Source organism: Rhinolophus sinicus, chromosome 17 (assembly GCF_057876585.1).
Source record: "Rhinolophus sinicus isolate RSI-liver-muscle chromosome 17, RSI-T2T, whole genome shotgun sequence".
Taxonomy (NCBI): Eukaryota; Metazoa; Chordata; class Mammalia; order Chiroptera; family Rhinolophidae; genus Rhinolophus; species Rhinolophus sinicus.
The window spans coordinates 186,942,830-186,962,402 of record NC_142517.1 but is presented as its reverse complement, the minus strand read 5'-3'; the positions used below and the strand labels follow the sequence as shown (position 1 = coordinate 186,962,402).

The 19,573-nt window shown below is 37.3% G+C and overlaps 1 protein-coding gene across 3 annotated transcripts in view; it reads right to left on the bottom strand.

Moving 5' to 3' along the window:
• PARD3B (par-3 family cell polarity regulator beta) overlaps positions 1 to 19,573 on the bottom strand; it is a 950,721-nt gene that overhangs the window by 165,979 nt on the left and 765,169 nt on the right. The gene's annotated exons all lie outside the window — the stretch shown is intronic.

The following is a 19,573-nucleotide window of genomic DNA, read 5'->3' as shown; positions in this document are numbered from 1 at the left end:
CAATGCTTATTAGGATGGTCATTTTTGCGTTTTTAAGATATGACTTTGTCCTAGAGAAACCAAATAGAATATTTTCACAAGTCCAAACACATGATAAAAAAAATGGAACCTGTCAGTCAATTTGGTTTCTTTGGTTCCAACATTTATTGAATGTTTACTATGTACCCCAAACTGTGCTCAGCTAGATTAAAGGACAAGAAACATGGGAGTGACAGGTGGAAGAACCACAAGCTTGCCCGTCATATCTGCAGACTAAGGTCCCCTCCTAATTCCAAAAGGGTTGTGACAGGGTCTCCTTAATAGGGAATCTAGCTCTAAGATGAACTGGCACCAGGAGCATCCTTGTCATCTGGCCCTTCCCCACATACATGCTGAGGACGTAACGCGGGGAAAAAGCCAAAAACCACCTTAGACGATCCCCACCATGGAGCCATCAGAGAAAGTCCAACGAGCTAATCCAGGTGGTGTCTATTGTGCCTATGGGGATTCAGCCAATGAGTTGTTGGGTGATTAGATAAGAAGACAACTGGGAGGAATGACCCCATTCTTGCTCCAACAGATGCTGAGGAGAAATGTTCAGCCACAACCATGGGTGTCAACCTGGGTGTAGTCTGAGGGAGGCTTTTGAAAGGAGCATATGCTATATGCAAATGGTCTTAAGAATTACAGTGAGGAGTTTTTATTTGCTATGAGAGGCAATAGGTATTTGCACATGGGCATCTAATGTCTGATCTGGCTTCATTTGTCCCTCCACAAAGACCATCAGACATTATGTCAGACATATTCCTTTGAGTAGTCATTCTCAGGTCTGACCACAGCATTCCATTATTCCACTGGCTCCCTACTCCTTAGTCTACCTAGTGGCCCTTTGCTCTAGGCTTTCCCCTTAATTAGTATTCAATATCTCTTAACACTTGAAAAGAGGTTTGGTTTACTTCTTATTGGAACCATAAATGGCCAAAGTGATTGTAAAGTGTTGGAAATAAGGGCAAGATGGCGTTTTTTTTTTTTAATTGTGGTTAGCAGGGTGCTGCAATGGTCTGAGTTTTAAGATGCAGGGAAACATCCTTAATTTCCTTTCTTACTACCTGAGATAGATCTTATTCAGGTTCCATCTGAGAGCAGTAAAGAACAGACATTTTAAAGGAGGAAGGGTGTGGCTAGATATCTCCCTGCAGGGAGAATCCATTCTCTAGATAGCAGCCTATATGATCTCTTTTTTCTTTTTCTTTTTTTTCTCTGGATGACTCTTAAAGAATAAAAGTTTAACTGCTTCTCTGTTTAAAACACTTCTGATTCTTCCTTTGAGACTTAGATAAAATCCAAATCGCCTTACCATGATGTATGAGGCTATATCATCCGACACAAATCCTCCATGACTTTGGCTTCTGCCAGCCACTCTCTACCTTAGTTATCAAACTCCAACCATGGCGCTTCATCTGCTTCAGGCTTGATTAGCAATTGCTGTTCTTTCGGCCTGAAACCCTCTGCCCTCAGGGCTTCTGATGGCTGGCATATCATTGTGATTTGAGTCTTGGCATTTCAGACACCCTTCCCAGTCCCATCTGCCTACTCTATTACTCTATTTTTTTTTTTTTTATAGCTCTACCACTACCTGACTTTATCTTTTTCTTCTGTTTATAAGGATGTAAACTTCCCAAGAGCAAAAACTTGTTGGCCTGTCTATTGATATAACCACAATATGTAGCACCGTGCTTGGCACATGGTCGGCACTCTACAGTGTGATGATGGAAGCAGAGGGAAGCAGTGTCTGAGAGAGAAGGCCATGTAACAATGCAAGCACAGATTAGAGAGATGTACGCTGAAGACAGAGGAAGGAGCCATGAGCCGGGAATGCAGGCAGCCAAAATAAAAGGCAAGGAAATGGATTCTTCACTAGAGCCTGCAGAAACAATCAGCCTGGCTTACACCTTGACTTTATCCCTATGAAATTGATTTCTGAATTGTGGCCTCCAGAACTGTAAGAGAATAAATTTGTGTTGTTTTAATCCACAAAGTTTGTGATAATTTGTTACAGAGCAGTAGGAAACTAACACCGATTATAAATGAATGGAATTGATAAAAAAAAAAAAGTATAGGCATAGTCTATTTTCTTTCAGAGCCTAGGATGATGTGTCAATGTTAATCTTTTCTGCAATGTAGAAACACAAGCAATGAAACCAACCTCACACCCTACAGCACCTAAAAAGAAAGGCAAATTCTGGAAGCTTTCATAATGTGTGTCATAAAGAGATTAAAAACAAAAATACGTTTACTGTGGAACATAGAAGAAACCTACACGAATGGATCTAAACGTCAAACATAACAATTACACTGGAGACATTACTGTGGGTACAACACCTACACAAACTGGTCCTGGCAGCTGACATCTGTAACACAAGTGACGACACTCCAGAGGGAGAACTGTGGATGTGAAACGGATGACGTCAGGCCTTTCCTAAACAAAGGTATCTGATCATCTCCCCGAAATACATTACAGAGCACACATTTTCTTTCGCATTTTTAATAAAGCAAAACTTGAAAATAAGCAGCGATCTTTCTAGGCCCTTTCTTAGAAAGTCTACAGTGACCTGCCTGCAAATACACAGTGGAAGTATCCCAGAAGAGGCTCTTGGTTCATTAAAATAATCAGCATATTCCAATATGCATTTGTCCCTGAAATAATAACAATTCACTTTCAATAAATTAATTATGGTTTTAATGAGTGAGATTTACATTTATATTTCTGCTTTAAGATCTTCACAGGAGCAGCCTCCTCCCCCGTACACATCCCTGAAGCAAGGCCTGTTTCCAAGTAGGCCAGCAGCTGCTGGTGGATGTGCTAACTCGTTGCTATTTCAGAAGTGCAGAAGCGGGATGCTATAAGGAGCCAGACAGCCTGGGTCTGGAACCGAGCTCTGTCACGTTCTAATTTTGTGACCATGGGCAAATTATTTAACTTCTCTGTCACCTGTAAAATGAGAAATATAATAGTACCTACCTCAAAGCAGAAAGCTAAATGACTTAATACTACAACTAAAGCTATTAGAAGCGTGCAGTTGGCATATAATGATTGTTAGCATTAATAATAATAATAATAATAATCCTCCATGTCTGATATAGGTGAGGGGGGAAGTAGCAGAGAGAACAGATCCTTAGGTAATCTTCACACACAGATACAACGAGTGGTGTTTGAAAAGCATGTACACAGTTCCCTGCTTCCTTCCCAGTTCTACTCAGACCCCCAGACAGAGTAGATACTTTGAATAAATGCTGCATAACCTGGATTGGTCAAAGGCTCAGGGGATGGGGGTGTTATGGTTAATTAAATTTTCAGATTGATTGACAGCAAAGCAGCAAATGCTTCTGGTTTGAATCTGTTGACTGCAAATCTTTCTAAAACATACTAATCCTTTAAATTGCCCTAACTGGACATGCCGAATGGAACTTTTTTTTTTTTAGAAGATCTAATTTTTTTTATTAGATCGAGAGACGGGCATCCTTCTCAGCTCTAATATTCATCCTGTAACACCTGAGGTATTTTAGAGTCACGATGGAGTGACTAAATATTAGCAATAAGCTCACTTGATCCATTTAATGCACACTTGCCGAGTGCCTACTTTATGCCTGGCACTGGGGAGGGTGACTTATTTTCTTCTGATTCTCCCTCCCGTTTTTTCCTCCTATGAGTGAAGTGTTCAAAAGAACTATAAAAAAATCTGGTAGTTGAGTTCAGATTAGTGAAGTTTTGGTTATAATTACTAACTTAAAAAAATTTAAAGGGTAAGTGAATTTTCAGGCAGCCTGGGTCTGTCATACCTGTGCCCATCTATGGGACAAAAGGGGAGAAAAATAGCCTTTTGTCACCTTACTTTTTTCAGTTTTTCGAAAGTGTAACAAAAGTCGAATGTGCACTACCTTTTTAAAATATGGTGCTATATTACCATATACATGTAGCTCATAGATCCATATACAAATAGATATTTTGGAACCCACCTATCAACAGAAATATTTTGGCAAAACTTTCACCAGACAACTGGAAACTGAAGTCATCTGCCTGACTCAGCTAATTACTGCTTTCCCAGAAAGTTTTGCCCTAAACTTTTCAACTGTCTCCTCTGTCAGCTTTAGAGAAAGAAACTATAACAGAAAGTACCCTGATTGCTTTGAAAATCCCTTAGATTTCAAATGAAAAATTTTCCTGAGTCTTAAATTCCTCTCTAGTTAGTAACAAAAATATCATGTATTATTGATGGGATTAAGAATTAAAATTTTTAAAAGTCTCTTTCAATTTGCTGCCAAGTTAAGTTGTACTTTATAATTGATTTTAATGATTTCATTGCAAGTGTCTAGAAATACCGGATGATAAAGAAGGCTTGCTCTATTGTCCTAGCTGTAACACTATTTATTCATGACTGCCTTCTCTGAGATCATGCCACATTTTTATATCCCATTACAGTATTTATCACAGTTTAAACTTTATTATAATTAGTTGTGTATTGTTCTCTCTCCTCTCTTAATCATGAACTTTTTGAGGGTAGGACCTAGGTTGTGTTTTATTCATCTTGCTATTCCCCCTAAGTGCCTAGCTCCTCAATTAATGTTTGCTGAATTATTGAAGAGTTCAGGCCAAAAATAATTAAAAAGTCAAAAGTGAATCATAGCAGAAAGTATCTATCTGAGTCCTGTAAGTAGAAAAATTTCATATAACTGTAATTTAACTTTAGATTCAAAGGCATGATGCTGTATCCTGAGGAAAAAGATCCAGGGATGTAAAATAGATTGCTAGATCCTCAGGTGATCAAAAATATTAGTATTCACCAAAATACAAATCTTTCTTTTGTGCTTAACTGAATTTGGGAACTATTCAACTGAAGTGACCCTTTCATATGAGAAATGTGAAAAATGGGGCCGGCCCGGTGGCTCAGGTGGTTGGAGCACCATGCTTATCTAGCATGTACCTGTGAAGTCTTATTACTTATGTGCTCTGTTGACCTAGAGAAGCCAAATAATTAAGGCCTGGCTAAAAAAAATAAAAATTAAAAAAGTAATTAAAATAATGTGAAAAAAGAAAAAAAGAAAGCAAATACAAGATGGTAAAGATTAGCAACAGTTTATCCAAATGAGTACTGCCTGTTAGAAAGAACCATGTTTGCTAGATCATAAAATGCACAGGTAGTAGGTGGGACTCAATAAAGATCTCAGCTGAGGGCCCCTCCAGAAGGCCGGCCTCTAGCATACTTCCTGTCTGAATGGTACCTAGGAGTATTAAATAGAGCAGATTCAGAGACATTTCTCTGCACTTTGATGAAAGGCTAAGGGGAATGGATTGATCCTTCAAGGAAGGCTCTAGCAGGTGAGGATTAGGCTGGAGGCTATGAGGAAAGAGTGCAAAGAAATGCTCTCAATAAACTATGTATGGAATGGAACATGCCACCTTTTATACATGCTCCAGTGTCCTCTCAGGTTTTCTCCCTGAAAATAAGGGTTTACTTGTTCCCTTAGCTTGAAGGCCTTTGTCCAAGAGAACACGTTTTAGATGTTCACCTAGGGTTGCAGGTACAGTTTTGGGCTACATCTAAGAATTGCAAATTGCTTGAGATGACAAGACCCCTTTTCCTGCTTTTAAGAAAACTAATCTCTGAGTCCTTATCATCTGTTACACTACTTGGAGCACTGTAGGTATGAACTGATTTTTTAATGTATCAATGGTCCATAAAGGGGTGTAGTTTATATAGTATCAACTTTACTAGCATGTTACCCTAACTATGTGAGCCAACCAGCTGTATTTGTTTTATAAAAGTAATAAATCTATGTCCACTTACCTGCAGGCACAGGCCTTCAGCCCCATTTCAGGGCTGGAAGTGAGGAAGGAAGAGGGAATGTTGGCTTCCCCACACGGTTCCACTCTCGCACCCACACACACTGCTATTTCTCTCTTCTTTCCATTACGTCCCTCTTTCTCCAAGTGCCCAGTTCTCTTCATGGGTATCCTTTTATACAGTCTGTAAACTGACTCTGTGCAGTAATTGATTTAGACTTGAAAACTGCTACTTTTCCAATCAGTCAAGGAAAGGTTATTAAATGCTCAAGAGGGGACTAAGAAGTATATCATAGTACTGGGCATATTAAAACTATATGCATATTATCTAGCTATGAAACTATCAATCTCACAAAGACAGATAGACAGACAGACACACACACACACACACACACACACACACACACACACACACGACCTTGTGTAGGGTTATAACATTATGGATATTCCCCAAAACAGTAAAACCTTTAGCCAGCTCTCTTCATACTAGAAAGATGTCCTTTGATGCCACAAAATAATAAAACTTAAGCACTCCTCAGCTTGTCTATGCCTGAAACTGCTTCTCATATTCTGTTAAATGAAAAAATTCCTTTTGCATGTCATCTGCTTATAAGGCAATGTAAAAATGAATGTGTAAATCGAATCATAAACATGTCTACATAGTTTCATGTTTTCAAATGCTTCAGAAAAGTTGTAAAAACATACTACATATTTTATTTTTAATTTGTGATATTTGGAGATCTTTTTCAATTTTCCCTTCTTAATTGGCATGCTTTTTAGCGGAATGTGTTCCTCCTCTCCTGTTTAGAAGCAAAATTTCTAACTATATCTTTGATAACTTAAATTTCCACTTTGGTTCACACCCCATATTGGTTTATTGTGTCACATTTAAAAAAAAAAATTCTTTGGACTTAGGCAGAGCCAAGCTTATGTGAACTACAGTCTTGTGAACCATGGTAATTGATATCTGCAGGTGGTAATTTCAGATTGATCAGTGAGGGTTATATGACTAACACCAATAGAGTGTATTTATTTCCTTTGACTATTTCTCATTTGATAATATGAATTGGTCACTGATATTAGGCATCCATTTTTATCTTAAGTTATATACATATTTGAGGTAGGGAATATTTTAACATAATATCAGTTTTCTTGGCATTGAATTTTTGTTTGCTGGTGAAAGGAAGGATTAGGCTTCCTCAAGAACTGACTGCCCATTTCTTAACATTTTGAAAAATGCCTGGTTTCAGTTAATTCCTTCCTTTGTTAGGCCTTACTTGTCCATCTTTTGAAATTGACAAGGTAAATCAATAATTATTGGGATAGAACTGATTGTTAAAAATTAGATAAATTAACTACACCAAGTTTTTATACTATATGAAAAATATGGCAACATATTTAATTTGGTTTTAATAATGCCAAAAACAGCCAACTATAATACAAGAGCATTTGGTTAATCTTGTTTTTCCAAAGTGGAACATTTAATGGTCACTGCAGAATTTTTTTCAATATGTATTCATTAATATGACTATTACAAAATACAGCTCTGAAATTTAAAAGTCCAACTAGTAAATTATCCTTTTTGGACTTTCTTATTACATCCTCTATAACCAGATTAAAAACATATGAATTACACTATGCATTTTCTTGACGCAGTGATTTTGTTCCTTAAACAAAGCTAACCCACTAAAATATCCTTTGATGCTCATTCAGCTAAAACATTATAGTCTTTTGCAAAGACGCATTATTTGATCTGAAAATATCTTTAAGTGCCTAGAATATATATTTTTTAGCACTTGAAATTTTCTCTGGCTATCATAGCTTCTATTAGAGACTGTGAAACATTTTAGGATTATTGAACAAATACCAATTATCTCTGTCTCCTCAGTGTCAATCTGAATTGGCAATGTGCCATCTTTTACATCTTCACTAATAGAATTTTTAATTAGCTGTTGATACTGTCAATAATGGAGTTCACTGTTATTTTTTAAAAGTGATTTGCCTAAGCAACTCCTTCTCTACTTATTTTATTTTATTTTTTTTACTTTTTAGACCTGGTGCTTACTATTATAATCAGGGTAATTTTTAAGCAGAACACTATAATTTCAAAAACTGGCAAAAATTTTAGGCACTCTATTTTAATACATAGTTATTATTTTCCACTAATTATCAGGAATTTCTCAATTTTTTAAATTACATAAGTAACTTATTTTAAATCTGACATTATTCCACACTTTTAAATCAACCAGGACTTTACTAAATATCTTCCCTCTACTGAGATGTAAGGAAATGAAACAAGTAGAAGTCACAATCTATGCCTCAAGAGAATTAGGATCTAGACAAGAAGGAAAGATATGAATTTGCAGGAGAGTGTAAAAGAAATTATAAGATAAAAACTGTACTTTAATGGTAATGTGGACTCCTAATTATGGACTAGGATTTTAGTAATATTGCCTCCCTGAGAGAATAACTCTACGGCATCTGGCCTATTGCAAATGGCTGTTGCCGTTTTTCATGATCCTCTATTTCCATTACAGTTTTTATGCTTGCCCCTGAAATATAATCTGCACCGTGAATTCTGATTGAATCGGCTCAACATGCAGCACAGAAAAGATCCTCCTCTGACGGGGAATAAGCCAAGGATAGTGTGTCTCATCTGTACAAATTCAGTTTTTCCTATAAAGGCAAATATTTCAGTTTAAGAGGTTGAAATCAATGGTACTAAAACTAATTTCAACTGGTTAAATTTAAGCCACTGGAAAAGAATGGAGGCAAAAGCCCAATTTAAACAAACAAACAAACAAACAAACAAACAAACAAACAAAATCACTCTCTAGGAAAGGCCCACAGCCTTTCCATTTGTTTTGAGAAGCGGACAAATTGCCTTCACTTGAAGGTCCCGTCTCTCAGGATCTGGTTCAGTGATAGGAAAACAAGTGTTGATAGTCCTGACAGGGTGGCCACGGTGCTTCAACGATCCATTTCCACGTTCTACTGCCTCAGTTACAAATGACCTCATGCTTCTTGACACCATGACATAGCCTCAGGGGAAGTCTTATTTTTCTAAACTATATGGCTGTGTCAACCATTGATTTTGCCTATTGTGTCTCTTGGTGCCATTCTACTGATTATTCACTTGAAAAATAAAATGAGTGCAGTTTTGTATTTGTTCATTAATTCATTCATCCATGACTCACAACTGCTTATCAATGGCCTACTCTGTGAAATGGAATGTAGTAGATGCTGAGAGAAATAGAGAAAAGATTATAATGTCCTCCTGGCCTCCAGGACATGACAAGCTCAGAAAGAAGAGAAGCCATGTCTGTAATTACAAACACCTAAAATTTAGTGCAGCAAAATAACAACAGTAATGATAACAATGTGCGTTTACACGTGCCAAGAACTGCTCTACATGCTTAAATTGCTTCATCTTATGTGAATTTCACAGGAACTCAGAAGGCTAGATATTAGTTCTCCTTTTGGAAAAAATTTTCCAGCTGAGCTAGCCAGGTCTCAGAAGGTTTCAGCAAAACATGCACGGCTGCACGGGCAATGCGGAGGACGCAGACTTTGGATTCAACGCTTTTTTATTTTAATGCTCATTCGCTTTCAAATAAACACTGTCTCTAAGAAAAATGGTAAGATCACCATTTATTGACCATCTCTATGCCTGGCCCTATTCTGCATCCTTCAGCTTGGAATCTCATTTAACCCTCACAATAATATTGTTATGCTAAAGTGGTTATGTACCCGTTTGCAATTAAACAAGCTGTAGATAATAAAAATTAAGTAACTTGACCCAAATTATTTAGTGGAAGAATTTTCTTCTAACTTGGATCATTTGGGAAGGTGTAATGGAAGAAGTGAGATTTTACTGAATTCTCATTGATTTGGACCACTGTAGGCAGAAGGAGAGTATTCTAGGCAAGGGGAATAGTATTAGGAATGACACAGAGATTGGAAAGTGCTATGGTAATCTGAAAAAGAGTGAACATTCCGGAGTATATAGGACATCTTGGCTCCAAATGGAAGTTATAATTAGAAAGCTGAATATTGTCAGACATTAGGCCAAGGAATTTAAGCTGTATACAGTAGGCAACAGAAGGTGATTAAAAGTTCTGGAGAGAGGAATTGCTGATCAAAGCTATTATTTACTGATCCACTTTTCATCAACCTGTTATATTTAGCAATCTCTACTTCAAGAATCATGACTTCACAAATTATTATTTATTTGTTAATATCTTCCAAGAACATGAATACGTGTATCTTCCATCTAAACGTCAACTGTTATTACTGTTAAAAAAAAAAAAAAGGCTCTTTCAAGTGACCTCTTGGAAAAGCAGACCTTTGTGCCATAGCCCAAACCACTTCAACCTCTTTAACTCTCAACACTGAAATCAAACAAAGGACAGAAGGAGGCAGGACTTTGAGCCTGGGAAAGGAGTCAGGTTCCTTTGGACATCAATCTGAAGTCAATTTAGATGCACATAAAGTCATTAATTAACGTACAGAGCAAGAACAGGTAGGTGGGAGAGAGTGAATGAACAGTTTGTTCCATTTCCACCAAAGACTGGATTTGAAATATGAGCAGGCCAGAGTTAGTTCCCCTGCCCTGAATGTAAGTACATGTAACAAAAAGGTAACGCGAGGACTTTGTGAATTTAATGACCGCGGTTACAAGTGTGTTTCTGTGGTCGCACACCCTGTGGACCGAGGGGCTAGCGGTCACCCATGCCATTTGTTCTCCTTCTCCCTGAATTTGTTTCCATGGCTGCCCAGCCCTGGTTGCAGCCAGCTCTCCCCCTACTGTGCTGCCATCTCATGCCAAGCTCACCGTGAGGAGCAACTTCCAAACGGTGATCGATAAGAAATGAGGAGAAGCTTCTTGAATGGAAGTATCTGGCATGACTCCCAGCTGGGCAAAGTCTGTTTTCAAGTTGGCCTTCTTCATCATGACAGTATCCAATTCAGCAATTTTCACGGATGCTGTGTCTCAGAGCATTCTGGGCTCCCACAGGTTAGTGACTGGATTATCTGGGGTTTTTAATCCCCAGAACTAGCCAGAAAATAACACTGAACACCTAGAATGAACAAGGTGCTTGCTTCACAAATATTACTTTTCACAACAATCTAAAAGACAGACTTCTCAGGGAACAGTTTAGAATACAGCGGCTTGAAGCAGGTAAGTAGCTTGACAGTGAATTCATGCAAAGTCAGATCTTCAGCCCAGGTGTGATCCACCCCTGGGTCCTGTAGTCTTTCCACTTGGCCACATGCCTGCCCTGGGCCACCACCCAGGCAAGCTGATCCCAATCATAATATAAACAACCACCACTTGAGAAATGGTTTTAAAAATATACACCCTCGGGTACAAATACAGAAGTACTGAATTGCATATTCATTCAGAAGTACATATTTCCATCTATATCTATACACATGTATCTATATTATCTAATTATTTATCTAAAATAGGGTTTCTTAACCTTCGCACAACTGACACTTAGGGCTGGGTAATTCTTTCTCGTAGGGGGCTGTCCCATGCATTGGAAAATGGTGAGAAAATTCTTGTTTTCTACCTACTAGATTCCAGTGTGACAACTAAAAATATCTTCAGACATTGTCAAATGCCCCCTGGGGGAAAACATCACTCCCAGTTGAAAACTACTCTTATAAAAAAGTGCCCAGGAAATTTGGAAAAAACACATATTCAGAGTTTGGTGATTGTAAATCACAGGCCCAGGTTAGGATTTCTATATAAAGAATGTGAGCGGGGAAAACAGCAGATTCTGGAAGACAATAGGTTGCATACCGTTCAACTTGCAGAATTTGCCAACCTATTTGAACAATAACTACTCCTGGTCTCCAGAGTGGATGTGTTGTCATGGAAGCATTCCAAAGCAGGATATAACATATGTCCAAATAAGAAATGAAGGTGAGGTACTTTAGAAATTTTAGAAAATTCCATTTGACTTATAAAAGTTTGATTTGTCCATGGTTTTCAGGACATTTTTTTTAGCAAATTAAGTTTGCTTGCACACAGCCCAGCCTAGTCCACAGTAAATATTCTGGATTCACTTAACTTTTATTTACTCAAAAATTTTTTTTTTCTCTGAAGGACCTTAGCAGTGAAAAAGCATTTTAGCCAAACAAAATGTATAAAATGGAGGCCTTAAAGTACTATTATTACCATTTCATTTCATGGTAATAAAAAGAGGGACTTTAAAAATAATACATCCTCAAAAGTGGTTTATCCAAAGGCAATGTAAACAACTGATAACATGAGAATTGGTGTCTCATTACTAAATTCTAGTCACCAAAAGGTCTTCCTTCTACAACTAGGTAACTATAATTACCCAAAGCTTTCACAGAAAATATTCCTTTCAAATTCTGCCACTGCTGTAGGTAACTTCCACTGAACCAGATATATCTGTAACTTGATTAGCATAAAGTCCAGCGAATGACCAAAGTTTATTGATTATGTTGAATATATTTTTATGTGTATATTAAAACGAAATATTCAGATCAATAGAATTTAGAACTTCTTTCCAAGTTTCATTTTTAAATCATATTAGGTATTCTATATATTTCTGCGGGATCATCCTAGGCAGATTAGTATAATTCCTTTTCAGAATGTATTTCAACTGCACTATAATTGAATACAATAACATAATATGTCACTCCAGGGTATTTGAATATAAGAGTATCCTCTTAAAACACTTTTTAAAGAGCTGGTGTACTTTAATCTTAGAAGTTTGTCTAAATGACTATTGGAAAGCATGCCAGTCAAGTGATTCATTTTATATATTAATCCAGCTCGGCTGACAAGTCGTTGCTAATACAGCACTTCTAACATTGATTCAAGTTCCATAAAAGGATTTTGGCTCATAAAAAATGCTGGCGTGGCATTGGGATGTAGGTGTTCCCATCTCTTGTCTATAGGAATATAGTAATGTGCCAAATTTTTTGGTGATCATAAGCATTTCTGAGAAGATAGGTGTTACAAAGATCAAATAAATGTACAGATATTACAGCCACCAGCATCCTTCTGTGTCTCACCCCCTCATCCCTCTAAATTACAGGTAAATCTTGTAAGATGGTCCCTGAATGAGGGGTGGTAGGATATAGCCACTATGCTGTGTGTGTTCTCTCTCTCTCTCTCTCTCTCTCTCTCTCTCATTTTTAATTCTTATTCTGGGAAAGGAGGCTATCCTTACCCTAACACAAGCATCAATAGTAATTACTGGGATATGGCAAATCTCTTTTCATTCACTGAGACGGTTAATACTATGAAAAACAGAAATCTGATAGCTTCTTTCTGTCAGCATAAATGAGAACATGACCTTGGCCTGAGAAACATCATCTAATGATATTTTTCATAACTCCGTGCAGTGATGACCTAATAAGAATCTAAAAGTAATTAACTGGATCTCTTTTAGGCAACCAAAGCCTTATTCAAATACACATTTTTACCACGATTCGAAAGGAGTCATAAATTGGGGCCTTTTGAAAAACTGGGATCTAATCCAGTCCGTGATCTGATCAGGGTTCAGTGGTAATAATAAATTGGGACTATTAAAACTGGGAAGCTTTCCAACATTTTATTTTGCCCACACCACGGGACCCAGCAAATTCTGCGGCAAAAGACAGGGATATTCAGTGCGGAGCAAAACCATGCTGAATTAATCATTTGAATGTAATCATGCCAAAACATGGGTGTTTTCAACAGTTTAAATAATGCCAAAGTTTAAGTTCAGTAAATAATTATAGTGAGCCTCTTGGCATATTAAAGAAATCAACCTTCTGGTTTCTTTAATAAAATATGAACTCTTTTTGGGATACAATAATGACAAAATCCTATCAATTCATTTGTTGTTCTATGTGTTTAGAAGGGTAATAGTTACGTAGGTTACAATTAAAATATTAATTCAGAATATAATACTTTCATTCCTTTTCTCAGAATACAATAAGCATCTTCATTTTTCAGTGTGAACAAATGTTGGATAAACTCTAGCCTTATTTTGGTTTTCACTTCAATTTCCAGTAACATAAAAATCTCCCATAATTAAATAAAATGCTGAGAGGTTGGGAATAGATTTTCACCCACTTGTATTCTCAAACTATAAATGGTTTCTGAATGTTTTTATTTCTCTAAGATGCATTTCGTTTATGTGGGGGAAGTTGCAGCTGCATAATTAAATCTTGGTTTGCCAAATATCAAAAACACATGTATTGATTTAAACTAAGGGAACAGGCCACAAGCAGCTCAGCTGATAAGGCAAGGGAGAAGCCTCTGCCGTTCTTGGAAGGCTTCCTAAACGGAAAGAAAACCAAGAACCTTGAATTCAGACACTGAAACTGATTAACTTTCCTAAATCTTAGCTTCTCTCTCACTTAAGCATTCCGTTCAGGCTGGTTGTTGAAAACAAGAGCCATATGTTTTCATACTTCTCAATCCTGGAGCTAGAGCGGTTGCCTCTTTCCCCCTCATCTCCTCATTTATCCTACTAAGATTCTAATAAGACCTACAAAAACAACATTTCGTTAACACAGTAAATGAGCTCCCTTGCAAAATAAACTCTGACGTGGAATAAGGAGATCCTGGAGTGCAAACTCATATGGTATTAACATCCACTGTCAGTAAGACATTTTATTTAATGAAATCTTGTTTCAGGGTCAGTAATATGGGACTTTAATGAAAGACAGCCTTTGGTGTCAATGGAGATTCCCCCCCACTCAGTACAATAATCCTTAATTTCACACCTTGCAGAAGGTTACAAATTTAAGTTAGTCTTAGAATTAAACAAACAAAAAAAAATGTTTATTGACTGGTTAAGACAACCTGTTGCTCTCAGCTCACTATACTTATTTACATAATCTGAATGTTGGAAAGTGCTAATTTAATTTAACTTGCTAAAACATTCAGACAGAAACAATCTTTGACTATCATATTGAATTCATCCTTCTAGCAATGGATATAGGCATTTGGAACTGATGTTTTATTATGGCCAATCTCACGGAAGCATGAACAAAACAAGTTTATTTAAAACAGGGCTTCAGTACAATGGACTGTTTGACTTGTGTCAGGAGGGGACACATGATCAGCTCAGGACATCAAATATGAGACAAAGAAACTCCTAACGCACAATTCTGAGCAAGGAACTTGGGCTTATAGACTCAGACAAGAGTAGTACATATACTACCATGAACCAATGCCATGGAAAGGCCACTTGAGGAAATTCAAAGTAAATGCCTCTACACTTAGATATTCATATATTTCTCAAACCTTAATTAAGATCTAGGAAAGACCACAGAGATCATCTAGGACAAATGCAGCACTGATGATACACAAAATTATTTCTGATGGTATGTAGCTTAATGCATTGAATTACATGAACTTACAGGATTTTGCATTTATGTATTTTATTTATTTGGATATATGTAAATATAAGTAAGACAAGGTAATATATCAATGACTGAAGTTTATGAAACTCTGATTTAGTCCAATACTTTTCTGATGCACTAATCCTTTCTCAATCAGCTTATTAGACATTTCCAGTGTCAACAAACTCACTGCCTCATGAGGCATTCTAATTATCAGGATGTTTTCTCTCCTATTAAGCTAAAGGCTACCTCTCTTAAAATAATTCCTCATCTGGGCGGCCGGATGGCTCAGCTGGTTAGAGAGCGAGCTCTGAACAACAGGGTTGCTGGTTCGATTCCCACACATGGGATAGTGGGCTCCGCTCCCTGGAACTAAAGATTGAAAACGGCGACTGAGTTGGAGCTGAGCTGGGCCCTCCACAACTAGATTGAAGGACAATGACTTGGAGCTAATGGGCCCTGGAAAAACACACTGTTTCTCAATATCCCCCACCAAAAAAAAAAAAAATAATAATAATAATAAAAATAATTCCTCATTAGTATCTTCAAGAAAATAAATACATAGTTGAATAGAGAGAGAGAATAGAATAGAATGGGTGGTATAAATACATCAAATTCCTCTTGCATGTGAAAGTTCCTCAATCATGTGACATTGACTAAGTCTTAACTTTGCAGACTATGCACTCACAGGTCCCCCAACATTTTCAAAAGACCGGGATTTAGTGCTGCCATTCTTTTTGTGTGAGGCAGGCATCGGATATCCCAGGTGTGATTTGAGCAGTGTAAAATTGGAATTACTGTTTCTTCCTTCGTTTTGTATATGAATTTCCAGTAATGCAGCCTAGGACTGGATTAAGTTTTTGGCAGGCACATCCTCATGTTGACTCATGCTAAACTTACCCTCAACTAAAACCATCAGGCAATTTTTTCATGTATTTGGTATTAAGTCAAACCATCCACATCCTGTGTTTGTACAGTTCATTTTTGGAATTAAAAGCAAGACTTTACATTTATTCCGATTCAATCCATTGTTCCAGATTATTCTGTCATTGGACACATTACCTACCCCTGCAGCTTCTTGGCATTCAAAATATGATCAACAGGCACGATCATTAAAGCCAACATTCAGCAGGCCAGCATTAAAAATAAATTTTTGAGAAAAACATTTTTCTTGTAAACTTATATTGATGGAATATTCATAGTAATCTTGGAGTACAGTCTCAAATAGCTAATAATCCCTCTAGGGTTATGTCATCTGGAGTATATTTCTCTGTGTTATCCATAGGATATCATGACACAATGTCATTCTAACATCCAGGAGAGTAACCTTACTTTGTGAAGTTCAGAGGTTAGGACAGGGCTTTCAACCTCCACACTATGGATGGTTTGAGTTGGATAACTCACTGTTGGGGGATGGTGACTGTAGGACGTTTGCCACCTCCCTGGTCTTTATACAGTATATGGCAGTACTAATTCTCTCCCTGTCTCCCACCCACACAAAGCTGTGACAATCAAAAATGTCTCCAGATAAAGCCAAATGTTCCTTCAGGGGCAAAATTGACTCCCCCTACCCAAACTGAGAACCACTGTTCTGGACTCTGCAGTCCTTTAATCTAACCTAGTAACTCAATGAGCCAATTATAGTTTTTTGACCTTTTCATAGCTTTCATTGTGAATAAGATATTCATATATAGCACCCAAACAGTTCCATATCAGAAATTAGATATGTAGGTAAAACTGAGTTATGGAAATCATAATCAAAATAATTGGATGAATGGAGAGGGATGATATAATCCTAAAATTTAGAGTTGAAGTTAGATTAACCCTTAAGTAAAACAGTTACAAAAAAATTAAATCTTCAAGCTAGAATTACATGATTTAAGAGGTAAACTATAAAGATTTTTGTACCTGGATGCTCATCAAGGTATGACAGTCTGGACCAGTGAAAAATGGAAACGGACTATATGTTTGACAACGTGAAATAAATAAGTTATGGTATATCGATCTCAGAGAATATTAGGCAGTCATCGAAACGACATCTTCAAAACGTTAATGACATGAAGAAATGCTCACAATATAATGTGAAAAAGTAAGATATTATATATTCAGTATGGATATCAAGTTTTCAAAGAAAATATATACATGGTAAAAAGATTGTAAAAATATGAATAGTGGTTAAGGAATTATGATGGAATTATGCATGATTTTAATCAACTTCTTTATACTTTATGTTTCCAAAATTTTCTTATGGATTTTACTGTTTTTGTAAGTTTTCTTGTGCATGGGGAATGCTGGGAGAAAGTGATCCATATTTCCTTAGGTGAGCAAGCACCGACAAGGGTTCTTTTTGCATTTACAAAATAGTGTGCCAGTAAGTAGGATGCTTCAGAGAAGGCATATGAAAAAGATGACAATATTTTCAGACTGAGTTATTCAATCCTCTTGGGAAAAAAATCTGTATATCATTTATCATAGAACAGGAATAGTTTAACCTAATATTCCAGCCAAATCCTGTTTCTCCAACTTAGTGGGTGTCAGACTTTAGAACGCTGAAGAATCACATTGGGCTTACCTATTAAACATAGATTCCTGGGCTCTAACTGCCAATATTCTCATCCTGCAAGTCCGATGTGGGATTCAGGGATCCTCACTTTTAATAAGCTCCCCAAGTGATTCATTCTGATGCAAGAGGTCCATGAATCACACTTTGAGAAACACAGCTATAAGAAGTCATGTGGTTTGATTTGGATGAGTAATTTTTTTTGTCTGTATTTTTGATAAATCCTTCCTGGTCATGTGTTAAATAGGGTAGGAATAGACCCTCAGTGGTATGTTGGTAAACTGGTTCTTTGAAAAAACAAACAAACAAAAAAAACCCCCAACTTATCACACTTGCCAATTTCTGTGGAGTAACTACTCTCACTATAACCAACTTCAAGCTACCAATGGTTTAACTATCAGCTCACAAAGTTATTGAAAGCATAATAATTGTCTCTCGCAAGCTAGTACAGGCTGGCTTCAGCACTGTACAGTATGTATATATTTCATTTAAGTGCTTTAAACCCTCTGAAAAACGGATATGTTAGTGGTGAAAAACTATTACATCTATGGTAGCTAGGATGAAATAAGTAAGCAATAGGGTGGCTTGAATCATCTTAAGGTAATAGATTCCAAATGTATTAGACAAAAAGACAACGTTGTCAACTTTCATGTGCTAGTTCTTATTTTATTCTATTTTACTTCCATAGCCATGTCATGAAGAGTGATACACTCACTGAGTTCTTTAAGAGTTGTGAATTGGTTTCCTATGGATGATGGAGAGCCAAGAAATGGGACGCAGGGTTTGGGAACAATGCCACATGTTCAGCTTCCACCTCCACCCTTTATGGCCCTCGGCCTCTGAGCTGTTGACATGCCCTTGGTCATTAATTCTATAGCGCCCAACCATAAAATCAACTCCTCCATCTTCTTTCCCTCATACATGATTGAGACACTGTTGTCTCTAGGAAACCCCTATCCGATGTGTTTTATGTGTTCACGTGTGGGAAGTGGCCTAAATGGAAGCTAATCGCATAGTTCTTTCAATATTTTGACCAGACATAATTTTTAAAAATTAGACCTGAATCCTCTATAGCCAGCTGAGTGAATTTACAGCCCTGCTTTAGGCACAAGACTCCCTCAGACACCTGCTTCCTAAAGGCAAAACCAGAAAGGAAATGAACTCTTACTTAAAGACAACCCACCATATTTTATGGGTTATCAATTTTCTAGCTGGCACACAGGTCTCTAGCTACTAGGAGTAACCACCGCCCCCACCCCCCAACCCCAAGCAAGTATTGCGCCACAAAAAAATGTGAAGTCTGCGTTCCAGCAAGCAGCTCAGTTTCCTGAAGACGAGGCATAGGACGCTGGTGCCTCAGTAAGTGAAGTCAGGGGAGCAGCAAAGCTCTGTGATGCGGACTCACCACAGAGAGGTCTTTGCCAATATGTGCATCGAAGTCTTAGCCTGAATTACATTTTACAATACATTTCTTGGGCTATAATGGAGAATTCATCTTTGGGGCAGCTCTGTCAGATGAATGAATAGTCAACAACAATGCAAAGCACTTGATGTTCTTTTAATGGCTCCACTGACCCTGGGATTGAGCTTATCAACCTCTCAAAAATGAGAACGGTCTAAATAGGGTTATCTTTTTCCTAGTTATTGATCAAGTCAGCCTTGTCAACGGGAATGGACTACACTGTAAGGGTCAAAGGTTAACAGTAGATACTCTTAGCCTGCTCTGTGCTAGAAAACACAATGATAAGTATGATTTTCTTAGTACACATACTAGAGGATTAATATATGTATGAGACACTCTTTAAAATCTA